General features: G+C 40.2%; 1 protein-coding gene across 2 annotated transcripts in view; it reads left to right on the forward strand.

Moving 5' to 3' along the window:
- Nucleotides 1-13955, forward strand: part of ZNF792 (zinc finger protein 792) — a 35509-nt gene that overhangs the window by 11788 nt on the left and 9766 nt on the right. Inside the window, exon 5 of one of the 2 annotated variants that reach the window (XR_006300310.1) lies at nucleotides 8241-8338. The gene's annotated coding sequence lies outside the window, so the exon portion shown is untranslated. Of the gene's footprint in view, nucleotides 1-8240; nucleotides 8623-13955 lie in introns of those variants that run through there. The other variant, XR_006300311.1, reaches the window with a different exon arrangement.

Raw genomic sequence — 13955 nt, forward strand, 5'->3', positions numbered from 1 at the left:
CTTGTATTTACCTTTATGGGTGATCTTTATTCCTTCACACGGCTTAGAGTTAGTCTAATGTCCTTTGACTTCAAATGGAAGGACTCCCTTTAGCACTTCTTGCTAGGCAGGTCTAGTGATTGTAAACTTCCTCGGATTTCGTTTATCTGAGAATTAATTTCCCCCTTACTTTTGAAAGACAGTTTTGCCAGATACATGATTCTTGGTTACCATTTTTCTTTTCTTTCAGCACTTTGAACATACCAGCCCACTGTTTTCTGGCTTCTAAGGAATTTTTTTTAAGTTTGTATTTATTGTGAGAGAGAGAGGGAGAGAGAGCTAGTGGGGGAGGGGCAGAGAGGGAGGGAGAGAGAGAATCCCAAGCAGGCTCTGCACGGACAATGCAAGCCCGATGCAGGCTTGAACTCACGACCCTGGGATCATGACCAGAGTCAAAACCAAGAGTCAGACGCTTAACCAACTGAGCCATCCAGGCGACCCTCTGGCTTCGAAAGGATCTGATGAAGAACCTGTGGACGATCTTACTGAGGATCCCTTGTGTTGACAGGTCAGCTCCCTTGTTCCTGTCAAATTTCTCTGTCTTTTGACAGATTGTAGTTTGTCTTGATTTGGGTCTCTTCGAATTCATCCTTTTTGGAGTTCATTGAGCTTCTTGGGTGCTTATATTTATGTATTTCATCAATCTGGGGGAGTTTTCAGCCATTAAATCTTCAGGTTATCTCTCCTTTGTCTCATGTCCTGAGACTCCGACAAAGTGCGTGTTGTTCCTCTTGAAGGTGTTCCCGAGGTGCCTCATATTCTGTTTACTTTCCTTCACTCCTTTCTCTTTTGATTTTCCTATCTTGAAGTTCACTGATTCTTCCATGTTCTCAAATCTGCTTTTGGATCCCTCTAGCGAATTTTTCATTTCAGTCGTGGTAATTTTAGCACTAGAATCTCGTTTTGATTCCTTTTTATGTTTTCTATGTCTTGTGTGATATTTCCATTTTTGTTCATACAGCATTTCCTTGCTTTTCTCCATGTCTTCCTTTAGTTATCTGATCATCTATAAGATAGGGTTTTTTTCCTTTTTTTTTCAATATATGAAATTTATTGTCAGATTGGTTTCCATACAACACCCAGTGCTCATCCCAAAAGGTGCCCTCTTCAATACCCATCACCCACCCCCCCCCTTCCACCCCCCATCAACCCTCAGTTTGTTCTCAGTTTTTTTAAGAGTCTCTTATGCTTTGGCTCTCTCCCACTCTAACCCCCTTTTTTTTATTCCTTCCCCTCCCCCATGGGTTTCTGTTAAGTTTCTCAGGATCCACATAAGAGTGAAAACATGGTTATCTGTCTTTCTCTGTATGGCTTGTTTCACTTAGCATCACACTCTCCAGTTCCACGTTGCTACAAAGGGCCATATTTCATTCTTTCTCATTGCCACGTAGTACTCCATTGTGTATATAAACCACAATTTCTTTATCCATTCATCAGTTGATGGACATTTAGGCTCTTTCCATAATTTGGCTATTGTTGAGGGGGGTGCTGCTATAAACATTGGGGTACATGTGCCCCTATGCACTCCTGTATCTCTTGGGTCAATTCCTAGCAGTGCTATTGCTGGGTCATAAGGTAGGTCTATTTTTAATTTTTTGAGGAACCTCCACACTGTTTTCCAGAGTGGCTGCACCAGTTTGCATTCCCACCAACAGGGCAAGCGGGTTCCCATTTCTCCACATCCTCTCCAGCATCTATAGTCTCCTGATTTGTTCATTTTGGCCACTCTGACTGGCGTGAGGTGATATCTGAGTGTGGTTTTGATTTGTATTTCCCTGATGAGAAGCAACATTGAGCATCTTTTCATGTGCCTGTGGGCCATCTGGATGTCTTCTTTAGAGAAGTGTCTATTTATGTTTTCTGTCCATTTCTTCACTGGATTATTTGTTTTTCGGGTGTGGAGTTTGGTGAGCTCTTTATAGATTTTGGATACTAGCCCTTTGTCTGATATGTCATTTGCAAATATCTTTTCCCATTCCGTGGGTTGCCTTTTAGTTTTGTTGATTGTTTCCTTTGCTGTGCAGAAGCTTTTTATCTTCATGAGGTCCCAATAGTTCATTTTTGCTTTTAATTCCCTTGCCTTTGGGGATGTGTCAAGAAATTGCTACGGCTGAGGTCAGAGAGGTCTTTTCCTGCTTTCTCCTCTAGGGCTTTGATGGTTTCCTGTCTCACATTCAGGTCCTTTATCCATTTTGAGTTTATTTTTGTGAATGGTGTGAGGAAGTGGTCTAGTTTCATCCTTCTGCATGTTGCTGTCCAGTTCTCCCAGCACCATTTGTTAAAGAGACTGTCTTTTTTCCATTGGATATTCTTTCCTGCTTTGTCAAAGATTAGTTGGCCATTCTTTTGTGGGTCTAGTTCTGGGGTTTCTATTCAATTCCATTGGTCTGTGTGTCTGTTTTTGTGCCAGTACCATGCTGTCTTGATGATGACAGCTTTGTAGTAGAGGCTAAAGTCTGGGATTGTGATGCCTCCTGCTTTGGTCTTCTTCTTCAAAATTACTTTGGCTATTCAGGGCCTTTTGTGGTTCCATATGAATTTTAGGATTGCTTGTTCTAGCTTCGAGAAGAATGCTGGTGCAATTTTGCTTGGGATTGCATTGAGTGTGTAGATAGCTTTGGGTAGTATTGACATTTTGACAATATTTATTTTTCCAACCCATGAGCATGGAATGTTTTTCCATTTCTTTATATCTTCTTCAATTTCCTTCATAAGCTTTCTATAGTTTTCAGCATACAGATCTTTTACATCTTTGGTTAGATTTATCCCTAGGTATTTTATGCTTCTTGGTGCAATTGTGAATGGGATCTGTTTCTTTATTTGTCTTTCTGTTACTTCATTATTAGTGTATAAGAATGCAGCTGATTTCTGTACATTGATTTTGTATCCTGCAACTTTGCTGAATTCATGTATCAGTTCTAGCAGACTTTTGGTGGAGTCTATCGGATTTTCCATGTATAATATCATGTCATCTGCAAAAAGTGAAAGCTTAACTTCATCTTTGCCAATTTTGATGCTTTTGATTTCTTTTTGTTGTCTGATGATGCTAGAACTTCCAACACTGTGTTAAACAACAGTGGTGAGAGTGGACATCCTTGTGTTCCTGATCTCAGGGAAAAAGCTCTCAGTTTTTCCCCATTGAGGATGATGTTAGCTGTGGGCTTTTCATAAATGGCTTTCATGATGTTTAAGTGTGTTCCTTCTATCCCGACTTTCTTGAGGGTTTTTATTAAGAAATTGCTGAATTTTGTCAAATGCTTTTTCTGCATCGATTGACAGGATCATGTGGTTCTTATCTTCCTTTTTATTAATGTGATGTATCACGTTGATTGATTTGCGAATGTTGAACCAGCCCTGCATCCCAGGAATGAATCCCACTTGATCATGGTGAATCATTCTTTTTATATGCTGTTGAATTCGATTTGCTAGTATCTTATTGAGAATTTTTGCATCCATAATCATCAGGGATATTGGCCTGTAGTTCTCTCTCTCTCTCTCTCTCTCTCTTTTTTTTTTACTGGGTCTCTGTCTGGTTTAGGAATCAAAGTAATACTGGCTTCATAGAATGAGCCTGGAAGTTTTCCTTCCCTTTCTATTTTTTGAAATAGCTTGAGAAGGATAGGTATTATCTCTGCTTTAAATGTCTGGTAGAACTCACCTGGGAAGCCATCTAGTCCTGGACTCTTATTTGTTGGGAGATTTTTGATAACTGATTCAATTTCTTCCCTGGTTATGGGTCTGTTCAAGCTTTCTATTTCCTCCTGATTGAGTATTGGAAGTGTGTGGGTGTTTAGGAATTTGTCCATTTCTTCCAGGTTGTCCAGTTTGTTGGCATATAATTTTTCATGGTATTCCCTGATAATTGCTTGTATTTCTGAGGGATTGGTTGTAATAATTCCATTTTCATTCATGATTTTATCTATGTGGACCATCTCCCTTTTCTTTTTGAGAAGCCTGGTTAGAGGTTTATCAATTTTATTTTTTCAAAAAACCAACTCTTGGTTTCATTGATCTGCTCTACAGTTTTTTTAGATTCTATATTGTTTATTTCTGCTCTGATCTTTATTATTTCTCTTCTTCTGCTGGGTTTAGGCTGTCTTTGCTGTTCTGCTTCAATTTCCTTTAGGTGTGCTGTTAGATTTTGTATTTGGGATTTTTCTTGTTTCTTGAGATAGGCCTGGATTGCAACCTATTTTCCTCTCAGGACTGCCTTCGCTGCATCCCAGAGCGTTTGGATTGTTGTATTTTCATTTTCATTTGTTTCCATATATTTTTGAATTTCTTCTCTAATTGCCTGGTTGACCCACTCATTCTTTAGTAGGGTGTTCTTTAACCTCCATGCTTTTGGAGGTTTTCCAGACTTTATCCTGTGGTTGATTGCAAGCTTCATAGCATTGTGGTCTGAAAGTATGCATGGTATGATCGAAATTTTTGTATACTTATGAAGGGCTGTTTTGTGACCCAGTATATGATCTATCTTGGAGAATGTTCCATGTGCACTCGAGAAGAAAGTATGTTCTGTTGCTTTGGGATGCAGAGTTCTAAATATATCTGTCAAGTCCATCTGATCCAATGTCTCATTCAGGGCCCTTGTTTCTTTATTGACCGTGTGTCTAGATGATCTATCCATTGTTGTAAGTGGGGTATTAAAGTCCGCTGCAATTACCACATTCTTATCAATAAGGTTGCTTACGTTTGTGAGTAATTGTTTTATATATTTGGGGGCTTCCGTATTTGGTGCATAGACATTTATAATTGTTAGCTCTTCCTGATGGATAGACCCTGTAATTATTATATAATGCCCTTCTTCATCTCTTGTTACAGCCTTTAATTTAAAGTCTAGTTTGTCTGATATAAGTATGGCTACTCCAGCTTTCTTTTGACTTCCAAGCATGATAAATAGTTCTCCATCCCCTCACTCTCAATCTGAAGGTGTCCTCAGGTCTAAAATGAGTCTCTTGTAGACAGCAAACAGATGGGTCTTGTTTTTTTATCCATTCTGATACCCTATGTCTTGTGGTTGGCGCATTTAGTCCATTTATGTTCAGTGTTATTATAGAAAGATATGGGTTTAGAGTCATTGCGATGTCTGTAGGTTTCATGCTTGTGCAGAAAATCGATTCAAGTTATGTCTAAAGGGAGTTCTCTGTGCCTCTTGGATTTCAATGCCTCTTTCCTTCCCCAGATCAGGGAAGTTCTCAGCTATTATTTCTTCAAGTACCCCTTCAGCACCTTTCCCTCTCTCTTCCTCCTCTGGAATACCAATTATGCGTAGATTATTTCTCTTTAGTGCAACACTTAGTTCTCTAATTTTCCCCTCATACTCCTGGATTTTTTTTTAATCTCTCTTTCTCTCAGCTTCCTCTTTTTCCATAACTTTATCTTCTAGTTCACCTATTCTCTCCTCTGCCTCTTCAAGCCGAGCTGTGGTGGTTTCCATTTTGTTATGCATTTCGTTTAAAGCGTTTTTCAGATCCTCGTGACTGTTCCTTAGTCCCTTGATCTCTGTAGCAAGAGATTCTCTGCTGTCCTCTATACTGTTTTCAAGCCCAGCGATTAATTTTATGACTATTATTCTAAATTCACTTTCTGTTATATTATTTAAATCCTTTTTGATCAGCTCATTAGCTGTTGTTATTTCCTGGAGATTCTTCTGAGGGGAATTCTTCCGCTTGGTCATTTTGGATAGTCCCTGGCGTGGTGAGGACCTGCAGGGCACTTCCCCTGTGCTGTGGTGTATACCTGGAGTTGGTGGGCGGGGCCGCAGTCAGACCTGATGTCTGCCCCCAGCCCACCGCTGGGGCCACAGTCAGACTGGTGTGTGCCTTCTCTTCCCCTCTCCTAGGGGCGGGATTCACTGTGGGGTGGTGTGGCTCGTCTGGGCTACTTGCACCCTGCCAGGCTTGTGATGCTGGGGATCTGGCGTATTAGCTGGGGTGGGTAGGCAAGGTGCTCGGGGGCAGGAGGGGCAGGCTTAGATCGCTTCTCCTTAGGTGATCCACTTCAGGAGGGGCCCTGTGGCAGCGGGAGGGAGTCAGATCCGCTGCCGGAGGGGTGGCTCCGCAGAAGCACAGCGTTGAGTGCGCAGAGCAAGCAAGTTCCCCGGCAAGAACTGGTTCCCTTTGGGATTTTGGCTGGGGGGTGGGCGAGGGAGATGGCGCTGGCGAGCGCCTTTGTTCCCCACCAAACTGAGCTCTGTCGTCCGGGGGCTCAGCAGCTCTCCCTCCCTTTGTCCTCCAGCCTTCCCGCTTTCCGAGCAGAGCTGTTAATTTCTGACCTCCCAGACGCTAAGTCGCGCTTGCTGTCGGAACACAGTCCGCCCGGCCCCTCCGCTTTTGCAAGCCCGACTCGGGGGCTCTGCTTGGCCGGCGAGCCGCCCCTCCGCCCCGGCTCCCTCCCGCCAGTCCGTGGAGCGCGCACCGCCTCGCCGCCCTTCCTACCCTCTTCCGAGGGCCTCTCGTCTGCGCTTGGCTCCGGAGACTCCGTTCTGCTAGTCTTCTGGTGGTTTTCTGGGTTATTTAGGCAGGTGTGGGTGGAATCTAAGTGATCAGCAGGACGCGGTGAGCCCAGCGTCCTCCTACGCCACCATCTCCCTCAGGATCCTAAGATAGTTGTTTTAAAGTCTTTGTCTAATGGGAGCTGACATCAGGGTTTTTTTATGAGACAGTTTCTGGTGATGTTTTTCCCCCTTTGAACGGGCCATGCTTTCCTGTTTTTTTGTTTGTTTGTTTGTTTGCCTTGTGATTTTTGTTGTTGTTGAGCACTGAACACTTAAATTTAATTATGTGTTAACTCTGGAAATCAGATTCTTCATCTTTTCCCAGCGTTTGCCATTTTTATTTAGAAATGTTTTTAACCATCCTAGGCCGTCTCTGCCAGGGATCAGCCTGAAGTGTATCTATCTCAGGTCTCTTCTGAGCCTGTTAACTTGACTTCTAAAATTCTCCTGTATATGTGATTGCTTTGGAATGTCTTAATCCTAAGTATTTGACTCCCAAAAGGAGAAAAAGAAAAATGAAGGGGAAGAAATGTGCTGGCACCTAAAATCCCCTGGGAGTCACCTCAGCCAGAGGGGTAGTGGCTTGTAACAATTGGACAAGAGTTGCACAAATGGCCGCCCACTTCTGCGTTTTCACCTCTGCGGTCAGATTAGAGCACAGATCCTCAATATTTGGAGAGTGGGGTCCTACCCAGTCTCCCCAAAACTGCACGCAAGCTGCTCCAGGGACACACAAATAGCTGCCTGCCACAGGGCAAGGGGATAAGGGATAGGTAGCTGCTACAGTGCTGAGGACATACACTGAGCAAAATTAACTGCAATTTACTGCTTAAGGCTTCCTCTGTAAGTTGTAAGCCTTTGAATAGACCCCAGAGTTCCAAAATAGTTACAGTAGACATATTCTGCCAATACAATTGTTGTGTAGATAGGGAGATGACTTTCTAGTGCTTCCTATTCTACCATTTTACCAGAAAACTTACTCAAAGGCACTATAATTTTTTAAGCTTTTTATATGTTAAATAACATGAGTTTTTGGCTATTACAAACTGAGCTATGGGCATGAATGTACAGGTATTCATATGGGCCTGTGCCTTCATTTCCCTTGTGATAATATCTAGGAGTCCAATGCCTTTGTCAAGGGCAGGTGAATATTAACAATTTTTGGAAACCGACAAATTGTTTTCTAAAGTACTAATACCATGTTACTTTCCCCCCAAAAGTGAGTGAGTTCCAGTTCTTCCGTATAGTAGCCAAGAATTGATATGATCAATGTTTCTAATGTTTGCCATTTTAATAGGCCTGTAGTAGTAGAATCTCGCTGTGGTTTTACCTGGCATTTCTCTAATGACTCATGACCTTGAGCATTTGTAAAATGTTATTTACTACCCAAGTATCTTTGGTAAAATGCCCATTCATATCTTTTGCCTATTGTTAAAATGTTGGTTGAAGAATACAATGAAACAGCAAAGAAATTTGTTGGAATTTCATTTATCAGTGATGTTGGTAACTTATTTACGTAATGGGGCAATACATTTTGAATACTGAAAACATGTCCTCAAAATTTTGCGCTGTTCCCAGTGGGAAACTATAGACACAATGTACTTTTAAGTTGAATTTGAATTAACATAGTGTCTACTTTCTTGCGTCTTCACAGCTAATGAAAAAGTAAGTCAAGCTCTGAGTTCTAGTATTTACCTTGCAGCCATTTGCAAGCTACGTGCGGTCTCTGAATGTGAAGTTGGCAAATATGTGCAGTAGGACAACATTGTATCCTTTGTCCAGCATAGAGACGCAACAGATGTAAGTAACTTTATGCAAAGATTTCTAATTCAAAATTTAATTATAGATATAGGGCTACATAGGTTATCTATTTTTTTTATCTGTTTTTGTAAGCTTTAGTCATTTGTGTCTTTAAAGGAAGTTGTTAATTTCATTTAAATTGTTTATTGGTAGACATAGGTTCATGATTTTCCCTTTTTCCCCTCAATATTTGTGTAATTGTAGTGATGTCTCCTTTCTCATTCCTGATATTGGTAATTTGTGTATTTCCTTTTATAACTTGATAAATCTTGCATAGAGGCTTATCTATTTTATTATTCTTAAGGCTTTTGGTTTTACTCTTTTATTTTGAGAAAGACAGAGTGAGTGAGTGGGGGAGGGGCAGAGAGCGGGAGACAGGATCCAAAGTGGGCTTTGTGCTGACAGTAGAGAGCCGGATACAGGGCTTGAACTCACAAACCATGAAGTCGTGACCTGAGCTGAAGTCAGACACTTAACCGACTGAGCCACCCAGGTGCCCCTTACTGACTTTCTCTATAGTCTGTTTACTTCACTGATTTCCATTTAGATCTTTATTATTCTGCGTTTTTAAAAATTTTTATTTCAAGATTTCAAGTAAACTCTATACCCAACCTGGGGCTCAAACTCATAACCCCGAGATCAAGAGTTGCATGCTTCACCAACTGAGCCAGCCAGCCCCCCGCCTTTTTTCCCCTAGTTTTAAAATGTGGAAACAGATCCTTGATACTTTTGTTGTTGTTGCTTAATGTTTGTTTATACTTCACATAGCCTTCAGTCCTGACAATTTCCTCTTGTATTTCCTTCTAAATATTTTGGTGGGGCGTTTGTTTTTTGAGAGAGAGAGGGCACAAGTGAGTGAGGGGCAGAGAGAAAATCCCAGGAGGAGCGGGGGGGGGGGGGGGGGGGGGGGGGGGGCAGAGGAGCAAGGCTCATAGATGCAGGGCTCGTGCTCACCTAATGTGGGACTCGAACTCACCAACCATGAGATCATGACCTAAGCTGAAGTCTGACACTTAATGACTGAGCCGCTCAGTACCCCTAAATATTTTGTACTTTTGCATTTTATTGCAGTCTGTGGTCTATTTTAAGTTCATTTTTGTTTGAAGGTTGGAGGCATTTCTTCCTCTTGTGCCTCACATCTGGGCAGACTGATGAGAAAAGCCCAGGGGTTCCTTCTTTTGCAAGATTCAAACCCTGCAAGCCCTGCCCAAGCAAGAAAGCTTTACCTCAGCCCCATTTTCAGGTGTTCTGGGTATACTGGTGTGTTTCTATAATAATAATAAATGTTCTGTATTTTGGAAATTTTAATAATAAAAAGTTGTAAAATTAATATAATTTTGTCCAGAGACAAAGAAGTGAGCTACACCTCTGGCCAGTTACAAGTTGAGCGTTGGGGCACCTGGGTGGCTCCCAGTGGTTGAGTGTCTGACTCTTGATTTCTGCTCAGGTCATGAATCTGGGGCCATGGGATCAAGCTCTGTGCTGAGCACAGGGTCTGCTTGGGATTCTTTCTCCCTCTGCCCCTCCCCCCCCCCCCCCACTCATATTCTCTTTCTAAAATAACAAAAAAATTTTTTGAGCAAAGAGAATATGGACTATTGTGGGTTAAAATGCATGAATGAATAAAAATGAGCCCATAATGAGACTTCTTAGAAAAGATAAGCAAAAGAATTGTATGTTATTACATCTGTATGACACTGCAAGATAATTAAGTATGAAACTTTATATGAGCTTAAACTCATAAGATTGTGCAAAGACAAAAAATGCAAGTGAAATTATAATAAAGTAGCCTGAGGATACATACCAAATTCACACTGGCTGAGACTTTTGGGGAGGCAGAATGTGACTAGGTATTCAGACAAAGAAAAATTTTAAATCACCTGTACCGTTCTCTCCATTCTCTTTCATAATAAAACATATAAAACATAACACAAGGAGCTATTAAAGTTGATGACTGACAAACTTAAGCGGTGGAGTTATGTCCATTGCACTTTTTAGCAAGTAACAGATGGGATTGTTTTTGATAAAATAATTTTCTTTAATGAGGGGTAGAAATAAAAGTACTTACTATGATGAAAAAAATTTGGGGGCGCCTGGGTGGCGCAGTCGGTTAAGCGTCCGACTTCAGCCAGGTCACGATCTCGCGGTCCGGGAGTTCGAGCCCCGCGTCGGGCTCTGGGCTGATGGCTCAGAGCCTGGAGCCAGTTTCCGATTCTGTGTCTCCCTCTCTCTCTGACCCTCCCCCGTTCATGCTCTGTCTCTCTCTGTCCCAAAAATAAATAAACGTTGAAAAAAAAAATTAAAAAAAAAAATTTGGACAAATTTATCATACTATGTAGGAGAGTATATTAAGTCCAATTTTTATTCAATGAAATAACACTTTCTCATTGGAGGCAGAAGTAGCCTCTTCCATGGAGAACAAGCTTGGCTGTCTTGTCACGGGGATCATTGCTGAAAGTCTAGAACTCATTCCTATTGTTATTTCAGCGATTGTGTTAAACCCCAATTCTCTTACCATTTAGCTGCTTATTTACTCTGTTTCCTGAAATCGAACACTAATTTATAGAGTGTTTGGTGCTGGAATAGGTTATAGGCAACAGATCATGAGCATCTGGGAATGTTTGTCAGACCTGATTGCGTTTAAAGGTAGGAAGATCCAGTTAACACTGGAAAATACTCTGACCAGAAATGGACAAAACAACTGGCACATAGTGCTTGGGGCATGGTCGAATTAAGTGTTGGAAGACCGTTCTTCCTGGATTTCTTGGTGTTCATGCACCGTCTGGGTCTTCTGAGCAGCAAATATTGACACTGTAATGATGGACATGTCTCCCCTCACCAGAGTCCTATTCTAAGGGTAAGACAGTCTGGAGATACCCTTTTATCTCCCCCAGAGCCAGTTGCTTACATTCTGGGCTAGAGACCTTTCCTTTGTCCCCCAAGAGACCAGATGGGCTCCCTCCCTCCCCCTCTTTATTTCACATTCGAATCCAAAGCAGAATACACATGTCTTCTCAAGTACACAGAAAACATTGTTCAGGACAGGTCATACACAAAATGAATCTCAATAAATTTAAGACGACCGAAATCATACCAAGCCTCTTTTCATACCACAGTGGTATAAAACTAGAAATCAATCACAAAAAGAAAACTGGAAAAATCACAAATATGTGGAGATTAAACAACATGCTACCGAGTAACCAATGGATTATTTCTTTTTTGAATAAATCAGAGGATAACTCAAAAGTACCTCGAGACAAATGAAAATACAACGTATCAAAATCTGCGGGATGCAGAAAAAGCAATTCTAAAGTGCGTAGCAATACAGACCTAACTGAAGAAATGAGAAAACTCTCAAACAATCTAACTTCATACCTGAAGGAACTAGAAGGAGAGGAACAAAGCCCAGAGTTAGTAGAAGGGTGGAAATAATAAAGATCAGAGCAGAAATAAAAAAGACTAAAAATAGAAAAGATTAATGAAACTAAGAGTTGGTCCTTTGGAAAGATAAACAAAATTGATAAACCTTTAGACTAAGAAAAGAGAAGGCTCATATAAATAAAATCAGAAACGAAAGAGGGGAAGTTACAACTGACCCCAAAGAAATACAAAAGATCATAAGAGACTACTATGAACAAATATACGCCAACAAACTGAACAACCTAGAAGAAACATAAATTCCTAGACACATACAATCTTCTAAGACTGAATCATGAAGAAATAGAAAATCTGAATAGACTGATTACTAGAAAGAAGATTGAATCCGTAACCAAAAACGCAGCAAACAAAAGTCCAGGACCAGACAGCTTCATTAATGAAGTCTACCTATCCTTCCCAAACTCTTCAAAAACAAAACAACATAACGATACAAACAAAACACCGAAAAAAACAAAGAGAAAGAACGAAAAGAAAATCTGAAGAAAGGAAATCCTTCCAGACTCATTTTATAAGGCCAGCATTACCCTGATACCAAAAACAAAGACACCACAAAAAAAGGAAATTACAGGCCAATATCCCTGATGGACATAGACACAAAAATCCTCAACAAAATATTAGCAATCCAAGTTAATCCATTAAAAAGATTATACATTGTGATGAAGTGAGATTTATTCCAGGGATAAAAATATGGTTCAATATCCACAAATCAATGTGATAAACTACATCAACAAAAGGAATAAAAATCATATGATTATCTCAGTTGAAGGAAAAGCATTTAACAAATTAAACATCAATTTATGATAAAAAAAAAATTCAACAAAGTGGGTAGAGTGGAAATGTACCTCAACATAAGGCCATTTAAGATCAGCCCACAGCAAACATACTCAACAGTGAAAAGCTGAAAACTTTTATCATCAGGGACAAATCAAGGATGCCCACTCTCTCCACTTTTATTCAACATAGTATTGGAAGTCCTAGCCAGAGCAACTAGGCAAGAAAAAGAAATAGAAGGTATCCAAACTGAAGAAGTAAAACTATCGCTATTTGTGGACAGTAAGATTTTATATATAGAAACCCCTAAAGACTCCACCAAAAAACTATTTGAATTAAAAAACAATTTCAGTAAAGTTGCAGGATACAAAATCAATATACAAAAACCGGTTGTGTTTCTATATGCTAACAAACTATCAGAAAAAAATTAAGAAAACAATCCCATTTACAATTGCATCAAAAGGAATAAAATAACTAGAATAAATTTAACCAAGGAGGTAGAATGCCCTTACACTGAAAATTTTAAAACATTGATAAAAGAAGTCAAAGAAGACACAAATAAATCTAAAGATATTCCATGCTCATGGATTGGAAGAATTAATATTGTTAAGATGTCCATATTACCCAAAGCAATCTATGGATTCAGTGCAATCCCTATCAAAATCCCAATGGCATTTTTCACAGAAATAGAACAATCCTAAACTTTGTATGGAACCACAAAAGGTACTATATCACCAAAGCAATCTTGAGAAAGAAGAACAAAGCTGGAGGCATCACACTTCCTGATTTCAGACTACATTACAAGGCTACAGTAATCAAAACAGTATGGTATTGGCATTGAGCAGACACACAGACTGATGCAATGGAATAGAGAGCCTATAATAAATTCATGCATAGTCAGCTAATTTATGAGAAAGAAGCCAAGAATATACAATGGGGAAAGGACAGTCTCTTCAATAAACGGCACTGGGAAACCCAGAGAGCCACATCCAAAAGAATGAAACTGTACCACTATGTTAACACCATACCCAAAATTTAACTCACATGGATTAAAGACTTGAAAATGGGAGACCATAAAACTCTTATAAGAAAACAGGCAGTAAGCTGTTTGACATTGCTCTTGGAGATCGTTTTTGGATCTGACTCCAGAGGCAATGGCAACAAAAGCAAAAGTAAACAAATGGAACTAGATCAAACTAAAATGCTTCTACACAGCAAAAGAAACCATCAACAGTATAAAAAGGCAACCTACTGAATGGGAGACCATATCTGCAAATGGTACATTTGATAAAGGGTTAATATCTAAAAAAAAAAAATTAACTCCTACAACTCAGTAGCAAAAAATCCAATTAAAATATGAGCAGAAGATCTGAACAGAGATTTTTCCAAAGACATAGACCATTAGGAA

The sequence above is a fragment of the Prionailurus bengalensis genome, chromosome E2 (assembly GCF_016509475.1).
Source record: "Prionailurus bengalensis isolate Pbe53 chromosome E2, Fcat_Pben_1.1_paternal_pri, whole genome shotgun sequence".
NCBI lineage: Eukaryota > Metazoa > Chordata > Mammalia > Carnivora > Felidae > Prionailurus > Prionailurus bengalensis.